The sequence below is a fragment of the Tiliqua scincoides genome, chromosome 3 (assembly GCF_035046505.1).
Source record: "Tiliqua scincoides isolate rTilSci1 chromosome 3, rTilSci1.hap2, whole genome shotgun sequence".
Lineage (NCBI taxonomy): Eukaryota > Metazoa > Chordata > Lepidosauria > Squamata > Scincidae > Tiliqua > Tiliqua scincoides.
This window is the reverse complement of record NC_089823.1, coordinates 39,565,953-39,584,768: the sequence shown is the minus strand read 5'-3', so window position 1 is coordinate 39,584,768 and position 18,816 is coordinate 39,565,953. Positions and strand designations below refer to the sequence as shown.

Here is an 18,816-nt window from a genome sequence, read left to right as displayed (position 1 = left end):
GGGCCAGAACTGTCTACACTCACTGGCAGCAGTCTTTCCCAGACCTATCTGGATGCCAGGATTTCCACTGTGCCCTTCTGTATGTCAAGCACATGCTCTTCCATTGAGGAACCTTCCACTGAGAATCCTACTCAGGCCCCATTGCAGTAAAACCAAATGGCTTTGTGAAATGTTCATAAAGACAAGCCGATGCAGGATTTTTATTGTGGGAGGGTTCTCAGTGCACTTTATAGAGTAATGAGCTGCATCACACAGGGAAGGTCTTTATACTCACTAATGAAATGCAGCTACCTCTTCATTAAAATCTGCTAGATGTGTCATGGCAGTCCTCTACATGGTAACCATGGAAATAAGATAATATATAGCATCAGAATGAAATGATATGTAGAAGTTTAAATAAACTGTTCTTAGTCACACTGAAAGTTTGCCAGAACACTTAAAACAAAATTAAATCGCTTAATGGTTATTTCATAAGCCCAAGTAGCTGGGATCTTGTTTCACAGTCCCATTGAGAGACAAAGCACCATATTGTAATGGTGACTGGCCAACTATTACTCGCTTTAGGCAGAAACTAGTGAATTGTCCAGGATGCCTAGTTAATGTCAGTTTCTTAATGTTAATGTTTCTTAATGGTTCATAAATGTTCCTTAGTGGGCGTCTTGGGGTACAGAGAGGATTGTGGAATGTGGCAAGAATTTAGAGGAGGGGCTGATGTAAGGAGAGAGAGAGAGAGAGAGAGAGAGAGAGCAGTTTGATCTGATGTTGGGGGGATACACGCAGGATAATAGCAATGACTTGCTCAAGTGAAGTATACAAGGTAAGGCTGTAGTGAAGTGGATCACCACTGCTATTTGCATTTTAAAAAAAACTGCTTGGAAATGGGTAATCCAACCCCCTACAGCAACTGTTACCCTGCACATGCTCGATCTCATCTGATCTCGGAAGCTAAGCAGGGTCAGGCCTGGTTAGTACTTGGATGAGAGACTGCCTGGGAATACCGGGTGCTGTAGGCTTATACCATAGTCTTTCGAGACTGAAGGTTGCCAACCAACCCCCTACCACTTCACCTTGCTCCTGCCTTGCATAGGCATTTTCAACAAAAGTGGAAGTACAGGCACTCCCAGTGTATCCAGCATTTCCTGCTTGTTGAAAAGGCCTACATGAAGGTGAGGTGAGAAGGTAAGGTAATCTGCAAACCTGCAGATTTTGGGGGTGGGGGTGGGTGGGAATGAAACACAGTGGTGGGAGGCTTTGTGTCCGGCAGTGAATCACCTTGGGCTGCCCCTGCCCCTTAATCTTCACTATCAGTGGCAATGATAGTGTTCAATTCATCATCAAGTGGCAGACAGGGGTACCATGGGGGCCCCAGTCAAGAAATTTACAAGTTTGACTATCCCCAGTTTGGGCTGAATCATGGTGCCTGTAACATTTTAAAAAAAGTAGCTAAGAAAATTAGATCTGCTCCACTGAGGGGAAGATGCACTCACCTGTTCCCTACACACAGCAAGTAAGGCTGCAATCCTAACCAACTTTCTAGCACTGACATAAGGACAATACAATGCCGAGGTAAGGGAACAAACTTTGCCTTACCTTGAGGAGGCCTCCGTGACTGCACCCCAATTGCAAGATGCAGCACATGCCCCACTGGCACAGCTATGCCAGTGTTGGAAAGTTGGTTAGGATTGCGTCCTAAATCATTCATAGTTTTGCAGGCGTGTTTATGTAAATATCACAGATATCTGTTGGTTCGTGCATGTGACATCACTAACCTACTACACCCTCCTATTAGGCACAATTTTTTGTCAATTAGAAAATAGTTTTACATTTATTATTTTTATTAGCATTTAAAGTACTAAGTGCTCCCCTTCTGCACCATTCTAACTCAACAGTACTTAGCCATGTATTGAATATATTTAAAATATTTTTAGCCTACCATTCCCCATCCAACAGAGTCATCCAAGGTGGCTCACGCTCATATATTGAAGCAATCAAATTCCAATATTATAAAGAAAAACAAATCACAATAAACAGAACAAATTGAAAAATGAAAAATGAAGGAGAAACAGCATCCATCAAAAGCAAGAAAGCAAACCTGCAGATAAAAAAGAAGGATCACCTTCCAGCCACCACAAAGGAACAAAAATCATGACAAACAGTAGCAATGTTAGTCTTTTCCCACCAACCCCCACCCCCCATGTTTCATGATTCTGCTCAACTCTTTGTCTTATGGGAGGGTCTTTCTCCCAGCTGTTTGGGCTCCCTTTATCCAATGACCCAATGCGCAGCTGCCTTCACAGCTTACAATGTGAGGGAAAGGTGGGATAGAAATACATTAAACCAATTGATCAATCGATTGATAGCATGTCTGACAAACAAAGCTGGATAAAATTGCAGTTGTACCCTATAGTACCGTTATCCCTCATTCATTATATAGGGGCAGAAATTGCAGTACTCACAGCTTGATCCAAACATTGGCTTACGACAGCAGAACACTGTTCTACTGTCACAAATGGCCATACAGCAGTGCAGCAATGACCTTTAAGGAGCCAAGTGGTGGTGCTGTCAGTGGGCTACTTGCTTCTACTGGCTACCTGTGGGAGTGCAGGTAAGTTGGTGCAGAGTGACAGGCAGTGGGGGGTTTAGGGTAGGTAGGAAGAGGAACAGGGGAGTTTCTGGGCAGAGAGGGTGGGAGATGAAATGGGGAAGAGAGGGGGTGGATCCTGGCAGCAGTGACCCGTGCTGGGATCCTAACCCTGTTTCCTCTCCTGCTCCTTCTTCCTTACTCTTTTTCAACTAATGTCAATGAAATAACTTGTGTAGGTCCAAGGAGACACAGTGGGGAAGTGGAGGCTCACTCCAAGGTAAGAGAACTTGAGGAGGCCTTCAAAACTGCCCTCTCATCAAAAGATGCAGCCTGCACTCTATTGGCATGGCTACGTCAGCACTGGCGGAGTTCAGATTGGGCCCTACGTGTATCTCTGCATTATCCTTATAATGGCTTTCTGTGGATCTGGCTTTTTCACATTACATATTATTCCTTCTTTGCAATAGCCACATTTGCTAATGATTTATTTTTTGGGTCAGGAATCAGCTCCCACTTGAAAAATCTGGTTGAAGATCAGATCCCCTCCCCCCAATCTCTAGTTGTAGTCCCACTCCTTGATAACAGCTGCCGGATTCAGTATTATAAGGAACAGAAGCTGGTGCTGTTGCACGGCCAAGCATACTGGAAGACAACATTCTGCCTGTCTTATTTCAGAACCCACATACAGTACTGCCTTTGACAGGAGCTCAGAAAGCAGGCTTTGGCTAATGATCAAGCAGCATATAGACTGTGGTGCAGTCATCAGCCTGGATGTGTTGTGGATGCTGCATCACACCTGTCTGCAGTTTTCTCTCTTGCTGCAAAACTCTCTGATGAGACACCAGATCCAAGAACCTGGGGAAATAACACAGGGCTTTGCTCCAGTATGTTTTAAATGTGTAAAAGTGTCACTTACAAATGTTGGACCAATAAGCTGCTAATTATAGTTGACATTTTAACAAATTGAATCTCTGTTTTAGTTACACAGCTTCAGTCTCATGGAGCGGTCCCTGTTCTGTTTGGCCTCAAGGGAAAGGATGAGCACATCTTCAGCGCTCAGTAATCATTTCAACAGAGAGGGTGTGTTTCTTTTGAAATACGATCTGGACCTGAAGGGCCTTGGTCTGATTCATTAAAGTAATACAAGTGATTTTATCTGCAAATTGCCTTGCAAACTCATTGCAGTGGTCAGTTGAACATTTCAACCGGCTTGCAAAAGGAGCTGAATAGAGCAGATCACAAACAACAGCTCCACTGGTCAGTTCCATGCAGATTCAATGGTGGCAGAGAAAAATAACTTGTTTGCTGCCATCACCACTATGGAATAGGCCAGTGTTATTCAAACTGTGAGGCGCAGCTCTTTAGGGCGGCACCAGGAACTCAAAGGGGAGGCGCGGGATGTCCTCTTGCAGCGATACAGTCACACTCCTGGGCAGAATACGAGCCCATCTTCTGCCCGTCCTCTGCGATTTTTTTTAAAGCATTAGAAACGGGAGTTGCTCAGCTGCAAGAATGGCTGCTGCCACCCTGCCCTCTTCTGAGCATGCTCGGCTTGCAGTCCTTAACCCTCGCTGATCCTTGTCTGGTTGGTTCCTAGTTCCCAGCCTGGGATCGCTTCTCATCAAAGTGAAATCTCTCTTTTCAACCCCTCCCTCTTCCACTCCCCCCTTTCGATCTCCAAAACTTCCTGCTTTCCTCCCCAAATAAAACTTCCTATTTTACCAGTCACCAGGGGTCTTAAAGTTGCTTCCATGCAGTTGGCAAAAGGGGAGGGGAGAGACAAGCACACACTTTACTTGCCCAGGAGTAGAAAAAGGGTAGTGTTTTTAAAGTGATTTATTAATCTTGTTGTTTGACTGAAGAGGAAAGGCTGTATTTTTAAAGTGATGAATCTTGCTATTTGAAGGGAATACTTATCAACCATTGATGAAGTGACTGCCAGCCCAATCCTATTCACACTTTCCTGGGAGTAAGCCCCATTGACTCTAATGGGACTTACCGCAGACACCTGCATATAAGTCGACCCCACAGATAAGTCGAGGGCAGGTTTTGAGCCAACAATCATGTAATTTTCTATGACCCTCGGATAAGTCGGGTGTTAAACTTAGAGGGGTGTCTGACTATAGTTTTGTCTGATTTTTCCCCAGGCCAGATCCTGAAAAATAACCTACCACTAATTGTTACCTAAGAACTGTAGCCTCTAATTTATTAAAAACATAGTAAAAGATCATAAGATATATTTTTATTCTTTTTAAATTCTGGTCTTCACCACCTTTTTGTAAACACTATCAGAGTAAGTGCACTGTAAACAACATACCAGTAAATCAGTGGTTCCCAACCTGGTATTCATGTACTCCCAGGGACACTCAACAGGACCTTTAGGGGTACTTGAAAAAGAATGGAATAATGGTAGAAAAAGGCAGGTCGTGCTCCAGAATGCCTTGCAAGGACCAGCAAGGCAGGAAGGGAGGTAGCTAGTTGGCTTTGAAAGCCCCACCAACAGCTAGTTTTTGGTCATCAATTCATGTATGAACCAGTGATTGAAAACCAGCACAGTAAAAAAGCTGAAACATAATATGTAAAGTGATCAATTGAAGGAATTAATCACGGAATACCAGACCTTACCCGGACCTTACCCTTTGTGCTTACGTGACAAAGGCCAGTGAGCACACTCACCCCCTCGGGGCACACTCCGGGTGACGCCCGGGTCACAAGGCAGACTGGGTGAGGGCTGAGTCAGGAAGCAGACTGGGTGATGCCCGAGCTCTGGTCTGGGTGATGCCTGAGCTCCGGTCTGGGTGATGCCTGAGTTCGGAAGCAGACTGAGTAAACAGGCTGAATCCACAAAGTGCCAAATCCCTTGAGGAACTTGCATTGTTGCCCGACTGACCTTTGTACTAGACTAGAGTGGAACTTACAGTGTGTACCTAATGGACTTTGTACTGGGCTGAGAGGGAGGTGAATAAAAGAAGGTGAGGAGGCTGGCTGTGTGTGTGAGTGCAACTCCCATGTGTGAGTGCTCTCTCCCTGAAGCTTGCCAGCCTGTCCTGCTCCCTTCATGAACCCTAAACATGTGAGTGTGTCTTGATTGCTTCATTGCTTCAATCAATCACCCAGAATTTCTCAGCACACTTCTGGTGCAAAACAGTGCAAAGGCAGAGTCTTCTGTTCCTCAAACAGATAAAAAGAGAAAACACTGTAATGAATACATGAAGTCTGGGTTTTCATAGAGAGGAGATGAGGGCTTGTATTATTACAAACATTTTGCTAATATGAAGGGTACAATTTATTATGGCCAAGGGATATGCAAGTGAAAAAGGTTGGCAACCATGCAGGAGAACCATGAATCAAATCCACATTTAAGGTATCTGGTGTGTTAAGCCAGAAGCTCTACATACAACATACAACCCATAACACATAACTGAGAGTGTGCAATTCAATTCACAGCAGAGAGATGCAGCTGCATATATTTGCAATCCTTTTTACTCAGAAGTAGACCCACTACTTTCCATGGGTGTTATTCTTAAATAATGCTGCATTGAATTGTAGCCTGGGAATTGTTGCTTCAAATGGAAAGGGGATCCCATCCTGGTGTTGAAAAAAAAGACCTCTGCCAAATGCAATGCCTTTGCAAGAGGGAATCGGGTTGCAGCAGCAAAAGGGAACGGAGGGGAATAAAAGGTTAACTTTGGCTGAAAGGTCCCAGGAAAGTAACTATAGCAACTAACCAGCTGCCTGCCTAAGCTTAGCAGGGAAAGAACCTGTTCAGAGTTGAAAGGCTCTGCCCTCTGATTGACCCGGAGATAAGGCGAAGTGAGAATTGAAATCTACCTACTCCACCATCCTGTCTCCAACAGTGATCAGCAGCTGATCGTTTATAAAGCATGTATATTGCTGTGTATTAATAATATATATTATTAATAACTATATTAATATAGTTAATTTAATATTTAATATTATAATAAATATAATATTATAATACGCATATTATATTTAATATAGTTAATATTTCTGGCCACTTCCTGTTTAATTATGTCACTTCCAGCCCTCAGGAACATGATGGGGAGTCATGGCCAACAGCCATGGTGGTCAAGGGAGTCACTGGCCGGAAAAGTTTGAGTACCACTGGAATAGGCCCTAGAATGGGATTTAGCCCATGTTTTGTCAGATTCAGGAGTTGTTTCAGTGCCCGCAACTTCTCAATAAACCAAGGAACCGCCTGGTCTATGACAAGGCCAAGGCTGTGTGGGAGTGATCTGATTCACGACTCCAGCCATCTCCCCATACCAAAGGGCAGCCAGAGCATCAGATGAATCGCCAACCCAGGAAGTTTGTAAACTTTATTTACAGGACAAGCCTATATACGTCTACCTAGAAATATACTTCCATGTGCCAGTTAGAAGTCTCACTGTGTTTTACAGGAATATAGCCTTAATGTAATATGAGTTACAAACTGTCTCTCCAGAAAGATGATGGCCTAGACATGGACATATGCCCATAAGCAAATTTTTCAGTTTGCCTCCTGCGGAGCCTGATGGCTAAATTCTTGGCTAAAGTCCTTTGAAAAATGTTTCAAAGGCAGCATCTGAACACTCCTGTTGATGATGTCACTGCTCCTGCTGTAGGAGAGTGCCAGAGCTCTGCTTCCCCTCGACTACATCCTTGACTAGAGCTAATAGAAAAACACGCAGTGAATCTTTAAACATCACATTTGCCCTGTGAGAGAAGCATTCATTGGTACTCCCAGGTAGTGATCAAAGGCGATGGTCATGTATTCATATATGCTTCTGCTTTGTGCTGTGCCTTCCCATTATATTCTCAGGCATTTATCTCATTCCCCAGCATATTTCCTAGGTGCCTTCCCTTGCATTGCTAGCTGTTGAACTTTAGTGTCAAATAAAAATTGTGGTTTATGCCAGCTCTGTAAGTGTTGTTCTCTTTCCTGTTCTCCACATCGTAGACAATAGCGCTGCCTTATTTTGTCATTATTGACAAATAACGTTGATCTGATTCTAGACAATGGTCAGAGATTAATAATAATACATTGTTCTCATGTAGAGGCATGCTTCATAGTCCAGTAATTCCTAGAAAAAAAAAATGTCTCAGATATAAACAACTGAGTACAGAGTGTACATTTCAATTGACCAGGGTTACTGCAGCCACTATCAGTGGGAGACTAATGTAAGCAATATAACAAGAACACAAGACCAATATTGCTGGCATGTCAACAGCATCTACAGAGAAAGAAATATACAATGCAAGAGGCATGACCATTAACATTCGGTGTTAGGAAACATTGGGTGTTAGGAAAACATAGCAACACACATTAACATTGGGTGTTAGGAAATGATGGTCAGATTGTTAGAAGAGCTGGTGGACCACAAGACTATTAATGGTAAGACTATTAGAAAAATCCTGCCGAATCAGACCAAAGGGCCTGTGTGAAGCAGGATGTTGGACTAGATTGCCCTTTGGTCTGATTCAACAGTGTTTTTTCTAATAGTTTTATTTGAAACAGAGGTCTAAAGCTTATGTTATAAATTATTTCTACACAGATTCACAATCATGCAATCTGAATGCCAGGTTTGTGGAGGCCTTTTGCTTTTGTGGTTCTCTTAGCATTGGCAGTTGGGTGGATCGATCACAATGGTGGTTACCATCTTTTTACGTATATCATTGGACCCAGAGCAGGAGTAGAGGCACTGCACTGTAGGTGCAACTGCCAGAACCACTGCCACTGAACTAGGATACCCTACGCCAGCAATCTTCAACCTTTTTCATCTCATGCAACACTGGCAAGGTGCTAAAATTGTCAAGTCACACCATCAGTTTTTTTGACCACTGACACCATGCTGCACTTCAAAAGCAGAGAGTGGGGATAGAGCAGGCAAAGTGTGGAGGACCTTGAGAGTCTCCAGTGGAAGATCTGTGGAAGGAGGGGGTCAGCATGGAGTAGGGGGAAAATCAATGTGTTAATACATTGCAGAGTGGGGAGAAAATTATCAGGCAACATGCGCTGCACACTATGAAAGTGGCACCGTCACACCACATCAGCTCATGTGCAGAGGGGCTTGGAGTGGACCTGATTCTTTAGCAGGTATCTCTCCTGCCCCTTTTCTTACCAATACTGTGGATTAAGCATGAGGCAACTGATGTGTGAAACAGATGCTTTACCATTTTGCCTTGGCATGTGAACTAACAATAGCAGGTGGAAGAGGTCCATTACCTAGAAAAGAAGACCAGTTTACCAACTACCTTGGTTGACAATGCTTAAAGAAAAAAGCGTACCAATGAGCATAGCGAAAGACAAAGTTAATTATATGCCTTATTAAGTGTGCTTCTTCAAGCTTTGCTCAAAGGAGTGTTCTTGAGCTACATACTCCATCACACATCTAGTTTGGCTTCATCTCTGTCTCCCACAGCGGTGCCTATTACTCTAATGATATACATTTCATTAGCAGGCCTGAGGCTGGTAGAAATGCTTTTGGCAGTGGAGACACACATATTTTGAAAGGCATTCCTCTCAGAGAATATGGTCAGTTAAGCTAAGCGATCATGCACATCCCCTTCCATTTTTGCAGCCCCAGCTGTTTGGGTGGTTTAATGAACATCTTCTTAGACCTTCTTTGTTCACCTTCCTGCCAAAATCTGGTCTCTTCATTTGACTGAGAAACTCCCACTCTTATCCAACTCCTCCCACCCCAGTCACTCCAAATCGCTCTTACTGCAGCTCAACCAGAGAGAGCAGCATCATTTCCTTTCAGAAATGTTCTGAACAGTTTAGATACCAGCGGTACAGGGTCATGTTGGCAACCTTCAGTCTCGAAAGACTATGGTATCGTGCTCTGAAAGGTGGTTCTGGAACAGCATCTAGTGTGGCTGAAAAGGCCGATTCGGGAGTGACAGTCCCTTCCACACCGGGAGCAAGTGCAGTCTGTCCCTGGTCTGTCTCCCTGGCTATGGGCCTTCCTTCTTTGCCTCTTTGCCTCAGTCTGTTGGCCAAGTGTCTCTTCAAACTGGGAAAGGCCATGCTGCACAGCCTGCCTCCAAGCGGGCCGCTCAGAGGCCAGGGTTTCCCTCCTGTTGAGGTCAACTCCTAAGGCCTTCAGATCCCTCTTGCAGATGTCCTTGTATCGCAGCTGTGGTCTACCCGTAGGGCGCTTTCCTTGCACGAGTTCACCATAGAGGAGATCCTTTGGGATCCAGCCATCATCCATTCTCACGACATGACCGAGCCAACGCAGGTGTCTCTGTTTCAGCAGTGCATACATGCTAGGGATTCCAGCTCGTTCCAGGACTGTGTTGTTTGGAACTTTGTCCTGCCAGGTGATGCCGAGGATGCGTCGGAGGCAGCGCATGTGGAAAGCATTCAGTTTCCTCTCCTGTTGTGAGCGGAGAGTCCATGACTCGCTGCAGTACAGAAGTGTACTCAGGACGCAAGCTCTGTAGACCTGGATCTTGGTATGTTCCGTCAGCTTCTTGTTGGACCAGACTCTCTTTGTGAGTCTGGAAAAGCAGTACAGGGTAGGATGGTAAATATCGCAAGCCTCGCAACATGCCCCTCCCACAGTGTTGTAGGCATTCTGGACAGTGACGGCAACATGCTGCTGTTGCTGCCCAGAATGGGCTCTAAAGGCAAGTGGGAGGGGTCGGTTTCCACGGTGCATTGCAGTGCCCCCTCAGTAGCTATGCTACTGGATACCAGTATCTCATACAACAAGGCAGCAGGCTTTGCTCTGTGAGCTGCTCGTATTAGTTTCTGTGCGTATTTTTGAGATGTAGGCTTTTAACTGGGATTTTTGCAGCTGCCGTTACCCTTTGTTTGAGACAAGAAAAATCTAATCTAGCAGAATGTTAAAATTCACAGATTAAGAAAGCACTAGTTTCTTTTTTGCAGTCACGGAGTAGTGCAGTTCGCAGCGGACCAATGTATGTGAAGTGATCCAGCACCTGATTGACTGTGACAACACAATACATTCATTAAGCCTACTTTTTTTTTTTAATTAGAAAAACAAAAACAAAGCTTGAGCATTCATGGTTTGAGGGACCACGTGCATGTCATACCTCTTCTACGCCTAGTGCCATGGAGACCTCGGCACCCTGAAAATTTCATCGTGCCAGTTCTATAGGCTAAATTCTGCTCATTCTGTTTAAGCTCATTTTTCTTAAATGGTGACTGTAAGAATGACTGTTTTTCAGCAACTCTGCCCTTTGCCTGCTTGGTAGTGACATCAGTTAGGTGAGGAGGAGAAACATCACTGGGCAGTGGTTTGAATGAGATAGGACAGAAGAAAAACGGGTAATAGAGAACACAGGCGTTGGCTGTTTATTAGTAATGATGTTGTCAGATTTGCTCCAACAGCAAATCTGACAACATCATTACTAATAAACAGCCAACGCCTGTGTTCTCTTTGTGCGCTCCTATTTTCAGAGTCCTTAATGGACACATGGCAGATGTTTTTGTTCTGTCACCTCTCTTATAAGACCATGTCATTCTTAGAATTTTCCCTCCACTGCTACTCATCCTCTCAGATCTGTAATTCTCTTGCTTTTTGTTTTAATTTTGCAAGTAGCTTTGAACCTAATCCCATGCTTACCAGTGCACCTCTTCTGCCAGTCATAAAAGGCACTCCAGCAGTGCACTCAGTAGCATGTTGCCAGGAACGCTGGCAGGAAAATAGCCAGCAGATCTGGAGTCATCTGCTGCAGAAGGTGGTGGGGGAGGGGGGAGTGGGGGAGGTCACAACAGGTGCAGGGAAGGGCAAAACGATGTGGTGATGGGGCAGGTGGAGGGTAGAATGGGGCAGGGGATGGGCAAATAGGGGAAAGGGACAGGTTTGGTGGCAGCGGTGGCCACCGAATCCTAGTTCTCTTCCAGGACCCAATCCAGCTGTGTGGGTCTACTTGGACCCGCATCCGCTATTTAACTACCAAAGGTCCAAATAGAGCCCTCCCCCCACCACAGAGGATTACTCCAGGTAATGGATCCTTACCCAGAGGAGACCTCTGCAACTGCCCACCCACAGAATGCAGCGGTAGCCTTTTTGGCGCCATTGCATTGGCAGAGGGCAGGAGACTAGGATTGGGCTCTTTAAGTATATTTAAGCAAAATCCATGGTTAGAATAAATTAAGATAATAATTATAATTTCTTGGCTTTGACCCAGCTAACCTCTTCCGGAAGGGTTGGCACCATGTACAGCTGGTCGCGTCACTGACTAAGGGCTGATCTGACCCTTAAGGCTTCACAAACTGTGGCAGTGATAGTGCCCAGTGCATTCTCAGGAGGCAAGCAATATAGTAGGTTTGTGCCATGGAGAGCCCAGTGCAGGACCTTGCCCCATGGCCCACAGGAACCTGAGGTCAGCAATGAGTGCAGATAAGTCCTTGTACTTCCTTAAGTAACTCTGAATTGGGGGTAGGAGAGTTTTGTTGAGTTGTACCTAGACAGGGTGGGTCTTAGAGGAATTTGACCATTTTGGTCAAATTTGGCCCTGCTTCTGGAGCTGCCCTGCAATGGGGCGGTGAGCGGAGTGCCTGCAGCCACAGCTGGCACTGTGCGAGCAGAGCATTGCTGCTAGATGGTCCAGTCTCCCACAAGCCCTGGGTCCAATTAGCTTGAAATTGACCCCCCCCCAGCTGTTGGTGGTGATACTGCTGCCTGTTGCTTTGCCGCTACCGCTCATCCTGGTGAGTAGGAGGTGGGTGTGGGGGGTGAGCCCTCCTGAAAAAAATATTTTTTATTGGGCCCTGCAGCTCTTAAGGCCACCCCTGTACCTAGTGTCAGCACTGCAAAAGAGAGAGTTGAACTGCTGCATTGTATTGCTTTACAATGTAAGCAATTGTATTGTATTACAATGTAAGCCACCTTGGTTGTTCTATGTGAAAAGTGAAATATACATTTAGTTAATCAATAGAGGAAGGCTGCAATCCTAACCACACTTTCCAGAGAGTAAGCCCCACTGAACAAAATAGGACTTACTTCTGAGTAGACCTGGTTAGGATTGTGCCCGAAGTTGCCTTAATTGGAATCAGAATCTAGGTCTACCTGGCTTACTGTTGTCTACACCAGGGGTCTCCAAACATTTTGGCCAGAGGGCCGCATCAAGTATCTGGCGTGGTGTTGAGGGCCGGAAAAAAAATATTAAATATAAAATTTAAATAAATAAATAAATTAGAGATGGAACTTAGATGAGTGAATAAATGAATGAATGGGTTCATTCACTCAACCTCTCTGGCCTTCAGAACACCCTCCAGACACAACCAGAGCACAGCTCTGGTTGTGTACAGTTGAGTGAGCCAGAGGCTTTCAGGGGACAAGAGGCTGGCTGCGGGCCAGATATAGACTTGTCGTGCGCCACATCTGGCCCCCGGGCCGGGGTTTGGAGACCCCGGTCTACACTGACTGACAACTGCTCTCCCGAGGTTCAGACAAGAGTCTTTCTGGCTGCACCTGGAGATGCCAGGAATTGAATTTGGGACCTCCTGTGTGCAAAGCAGGTGTTCTAATACAGAGGCTAATCATAGAATCATAGAGTTGGAAGGGGTCTGATAGGTCATCTAGTCCAACCCCCTGCCTATAGCAGGAAATCCTCCTAGAGCATCTCCAAAAGGTGCTTGTCAAGCCTCTGCTTGAAGATCTCCAGTGAGGGAGAGAGGCCTCAGCTATCCTCTAGAATTCCCGTGAAAACGCTGATGCCAATACAAGTAGGCTCCCATTTGCAGAATGAGCCAAAATAATTTACCCACAAGCCGCCTTCAAGAGAAAAATCTAGAAGCCACAAGAAAGCTGAGCAGCCAATGAAGCAGAAATAGAGAAATACATCAAGCTCCACAATTAGCACGGTCAGTACACAGAAAGATTACTTTTCCCCAGCTTCCAGGGCCCATAAAACAGGCCTCTTGCATCAAAGGCATCACAAATGGGAGATCTGGATGAATACGGGTTTACCGTAATCTTCCTGGCGATATGTACGCTCTGCTGTTTGCCTCTAGTTTTAATAGGCATGTTTTATTTATACCTGGTTGTAATGTGCCGCGTGTTTGAGCTGTTACTTTTGCTATGGCTGCTTGTCAGAAAGACTCATTATATTTCTGGGTGTCAGAGGATGTAAGAAGATCTCTCTCAAACTTGAATTGTGAAGACATTAATAATTCATCTGCTTGTCAGGACAACGAATTTCTTCAGAGCTGCGCTCACGTCTTTGAATCCATGGAAGGTATCGAACCAGGCAGATCTTCCCCATTTTCTCTGGACTAGCTGTGCTTTTATTAAAATAATGGATAAACCTAAAGAGAACTTAGAACTGTTTTGAAGCAGGCTTGTAAGTGACTATCTGACAACCCAACCTGATGCTCTTTCATGCCCACGCTGGGTCACACACATGAAAGGCCTTCAACACATGCACTGGGCCACATTGCAATTGTTAGTTTTGAAGGAGTCTGTGCTGGGATTTGGGGAAAGACCATGTACAATGTTGGCATTGGGGAAGGCATCAATGCACTAGGTTCTAAGAATGGCCTGTGGCTGATACCTGAGGCCATCTCATGTGGTGGTGGTAAAATGACTCTTTCAAGATGCAGTCAGGAGAAGGTCCAATGGAAGGTGGTTTGTTGAAGGTCCTGAAAACCTGGAGTTACCTTGATTGTGTATCTACCACAAAATCTCTCCTTGCTTCTCTTCACCCAGGAGTTAGCAGAAAACAGGCGGAAGTGGCGTGCATTGTTTCCACCACAAATTATTACCTTATTAAGAATGGGCTGAAATGGGCCTCAGTGATGCTCACAAACAGTTGCTAAAAGAACAAATTGCTTACCTGTCACTAATGTGTGGTCACCTGACTAATCTCATGTATTGTTACATGAGTGCACAGAGAAAGACCATGAAGAAGTTAGAGTCAATGGAGAAATCACTGGTGCCTGGTCATTTATAATCCATAGCACTGGCCCCAACTTGCCGGGGGCCGCAGAGCAAAGCCCTGCACTGGACCCTCCATGCCACTCCCCACCTTTCCCCTAATGACACATGAGGTACTGCGAATTCCAGGGTTGGTCCAGCCAGATGAGTTCTGTGTTGGGAGTGGACCAACACACCCAACCTGGTTGAACCCTCACACATCTATGCTCACCTATCAGATTAGAGAAAGACCACAAAGAAGTTGCAAAACACAAGAGTCGATGGACAAATAATTAGATGAATATTCATTGCTTAGCTCAAGTAATCAATGAACACTAGTTCCAATATACTGCATGTGTACATATTCATCTGATAGCAGTGGCATCACTAGAGGCAGCAGCATTCAGGGTGAAGACATAATGTGATGCTGCGATGTCACTTCCGGGTTCTCCCAGAAGAGGAGGAGGAAGTGATGGTGGTGGCGGCAGCTTTGCAATTTGGCTGCCAACCCCCATTCCTTCTCCTTTGTGGGCTCTTATTGATTACAGCTTCAAGTGATCCTGATTTTATTTTAAATTGTTGCTCTTTCTTGTTTTACACTATCCTAGGTCCTGTAAGACAAGGGCAATATAAGAGCTGTTTAACCCCAAAATTAAAGAAATAACATCTAATAATAGTGAAAAGCGCATTACAACAAACCATGACATTGACTAAACCAGGGGTGTCCAAACTTTTTGGCGGGAGGGCCACATCATCTCTTTGACACTGTGCCGGGGGCCAGGGAAAAAAAGGAATTAATTTACATTTCAAATTTGAATATACATAAATGAATATATTAGAGATGGGACTTATAGAGATTGGATATATTAGAGATGAATGAATGAAGGTCTTGCAATAACTCAAGGCCTATAAAAGGCCTTGCACAAAGCAAGACTGGCCTTTCCTTCTCTGCTGCTGCTGCATCACAGATGTAAGTTTGCAGATGACACCAAACTTTTCCGAGTGATGAAGACCAGAAGTGATTGTGAGGAGCTCCAGAAGGATCTCTCCAGACTGGCAGAATGGGCAGCAAAATGGCAGATGCTCTTCAATGTCAGTAAGTGTAAAGTCATGCACATTGGGGCAAAAAATCAAAACTTTAGATATAGGCTGATGGGTTCTGAGCTGTCTGTGACAGATCAGGAGAGAGATCTTGGGGTGGTGGTGGACAGGTCGATGAAAGTGTCGACCCAATGTGCAGCGGCAGTGAAGAAGGCCAATTCTATGCTTGGGATCATTAGGAAGGGTATTGAGAACAAAATGGCTAATATTATAATGCCATTGTACAAATCTATGGTAAGGCCACACCTGGAGTATTGTGTCCAGTTCTGGTCGCCGCATCTCAAAAAAGACATAGTGGAAATGGAAAAGGTGCAAAAGAGAGCGACTAAGATGATTACGGGGCTGGGGCACCTTCCTTATGAGGAAAGGCTACGGCGTTTGGGCCTCTTCAGCCTAGAAAAGAGACGCCTGAGGGGGGACATGATTGAGACATACAAAATTATGCAGGGGATGGACAGAGTGGATAGGGAGATGCTCTTTACACTCTCACATAATACCAGAACCAGGGGACATCCACTAAAATTGAGTGTTGGGCGGGTTAGGACAGACAAAAGAAAATATTTCTTTACTCAGCGTGTGGTCGGTCTGTGGAACTCCTTGCCACAGGATGTGGTGATGGCGACTAGCCTAGGCGCCTTTAAAAGGGGATTGGACAAGTTTCTGGAGGAAAAATTCATTATGTGTATGCGCAACCTCCTGATTTTAGAAATGGGTTATGTCAGAATGCCAGATGCAAGGGAGGGCACCAGGATGAGGTCTCTTGTTATCTGGTGTGCTCCCTGGGGCATTTGGTGGGCCGCTGTGAGATACAGGAAGCTGGACTAGATGGGCCTATGGCCTGATCCAGTGGGGCTGTTCTTATGTTTTTATGGAGAGAGCCCTTGTCCCACAGCTCACACAAGAGGTTGAACAGTTGACCGTTATGCTGAGAGCAGTTGTGTTGGAACAGCGTGGGCTCCAGCAAGTCTCCGGAGGGCCAGAGGCTTATTGGAAACTGGGGGCCTCCTGTGGGCCGGATTGGAAGTCCTTGAGGGCCGCAAGTGGCCCCAGGGCTGGGGTTTGGGCACCTCTGGACTAAACTATGAGAATCCTTAGCTTCTATATGTGCTACTATTTTTTTGCAAAAACAAGTTATCATTACAAGAGCTTCTCCAACAGATCATCTCTACCCCAAACTAAATGATAGTAAATGTGACTCAACAACAAGTTCCTAAACAAACTTCTGATTTAATCATGATAAAAAACAAAATCCCCGGAGTCTAGGTTGAACTTGTGGAATCCTAGATGGACAGATCATCTATTCTGGAAGAAAAAAAAATGTTATGGTATAAGCAACCCTGGAAAGCCATTCCTTGGATATTCTTGGTCTGGAATAGTTCAATGAATGTTAACCAAGCTAAACCAGAGTAAGCACTATTAGGTCTGTGAGTTTAACACCTGTGTGGTTATGATATTCAAACACAGAAGGCTGATACTCATCAAAAAAATAATACTTTTACCTTTACATTCAGGTTTCAAACACTTCACGTGCATTTGGCCAGTAATTATTACAACAGACCTAGTGTTAGTATTCCCATATTGGAATGGATGAGTTCACACTGAAAAGGGGCAGTAGTCATGGTTTGGGAAACATCTGATGTTCAGGGCTCAGAGTGTAGCTTGTCCCACACATGGGAACATCTGGTCATGCTCTGGGTCTTTTGAGGTCCTCCTCCTTATTGCAAGACCTCATGCCCTCCAAAAGTTGTAAAATGCCATGAGGCAGACTTTAATTAGCATAAGGTGCTGGAATATGAACATTTTGTATCTATGGCAGCATTGGAGCATGTCCATAAGGCAATCTGGATCCTGAACTTACTCCTTAATGACACACCTGTTCCATTGTCCTATCCCAATTTTCCCTATCCTGCTGACTACGCCAATGTGTCTTGCAATCCTGCTGACTACACCAATTTGTCCCGTCCAAATATTCCAACTCCCTTCTAATGCCCAGTTTTGGCTAATTAACACCCTCCTTTTCCAAGAACAACAGCTGTGGTGTGCAAAGAAATGAACAGAACTCCTTATCAGTTGAGCAATTAACAAGAATTTATTGCTACAAACACTGACACTCCCTGCAATTCCTCTTGTCCAGAGGCTTTCCCCTCCCCAAAACTCCACTTAACTTAGTGGGTAAAGGTCTGAAGCCTCCAGTCCAAGTCCAATACAATCTCCAAAGCACAGTCCAGTCTTCCCAGCCCAGTCTTCTGCAGCAGAGTCCCTCCTCTCCAGCAGTGTCCCCTCCAGCAGAGTGTCTCCTCCTGGCAGTTCTCTCTTCTGTATCCTCCAGCAGAGTCCTGGAAGTCCCCTTCTCCCATAGGTCTGGGTCAGGTAGTCCTCTTGGTTTGGTTCCCTCTGGGTCAGGTAGCGTCTCCCTCTGGGTCAGGGTAGCTCTGCCTCCTTCTGAAGCTGCCTTTTATCCTTGGATAATCCAAAATGCCACTAATCCAAAACCCATAATCCAAAATGCAGCTCACCTGTGAGCTACCTTGTTAGCCCCTTGTTAAGTCCAAATTAGGCTCAGGTGAGCCATCTCTTCAGTCCATGTCCATTCAAAGTCCCATCAAGGTCAAATAAAGTTCAGGTGTCCATCAGAGTCTCCATTGGCCTTGATTGATTACAGCTGTGGAGCCAGCCCTTCCCTTCCCAGAGCTGTCAACCAGCTGTCAAAACATGGAATCGCTGTCAACACCACATCATCCACCTGAGGATCTTCTGATCTTCCATTACATCCATTAGATTACTTCCTTCATTTTGTGTTGAAACAGACTTTGGACTTACCTAATTTAGGGCGCATCCTAACCCCTTATGTCAGTGCTTTCCAGCACTGGCATAGCGGTACCAATGGGACGTGTGCTGCATCCTGCAGTTGGGTGTCACTCACGGAGGCCTCCTCAAAGTAAGGGAATGTTTGTTCCCTTACCTCAGAGCTGCATTGCCCTTATGTCAGTGCTGGAAAGCACTGACATAAGGAGTTAGGATTGCGCCCTTAGTCCTTTTAATCAAGAACCTAGCTTCTGAATAGCAAACTCGGCACTCCACACACACATAATACTATGAATAAGCTCTGACAGTACATCGTGAAGACAGTGATGTTCAGATAATGCTAGACCTGGCACACTGTTACTGCCTCTCTGCAGGACAGAAATCAGACTCTGTTTCTATAAGGAATATGCCACCAGCCTTTCAACCACTTTT

At 45.1% G+C, this 18,816-nt stretch overlaps 1 pseudogene; it reads left to right on the top strand.

Annotated features, from left to right (window-relative positions):
- The first annotated feature begins 893 nt into the window (after nt 1-893).
- Nucleotides 894-1,013, top strand: LOC136646894 (5S ribosomal RNA; annotated as a pseudogene).
- The last annotated feature ends 17,803 nt before the right edge of the window (nt 1,014-18,816 follow it).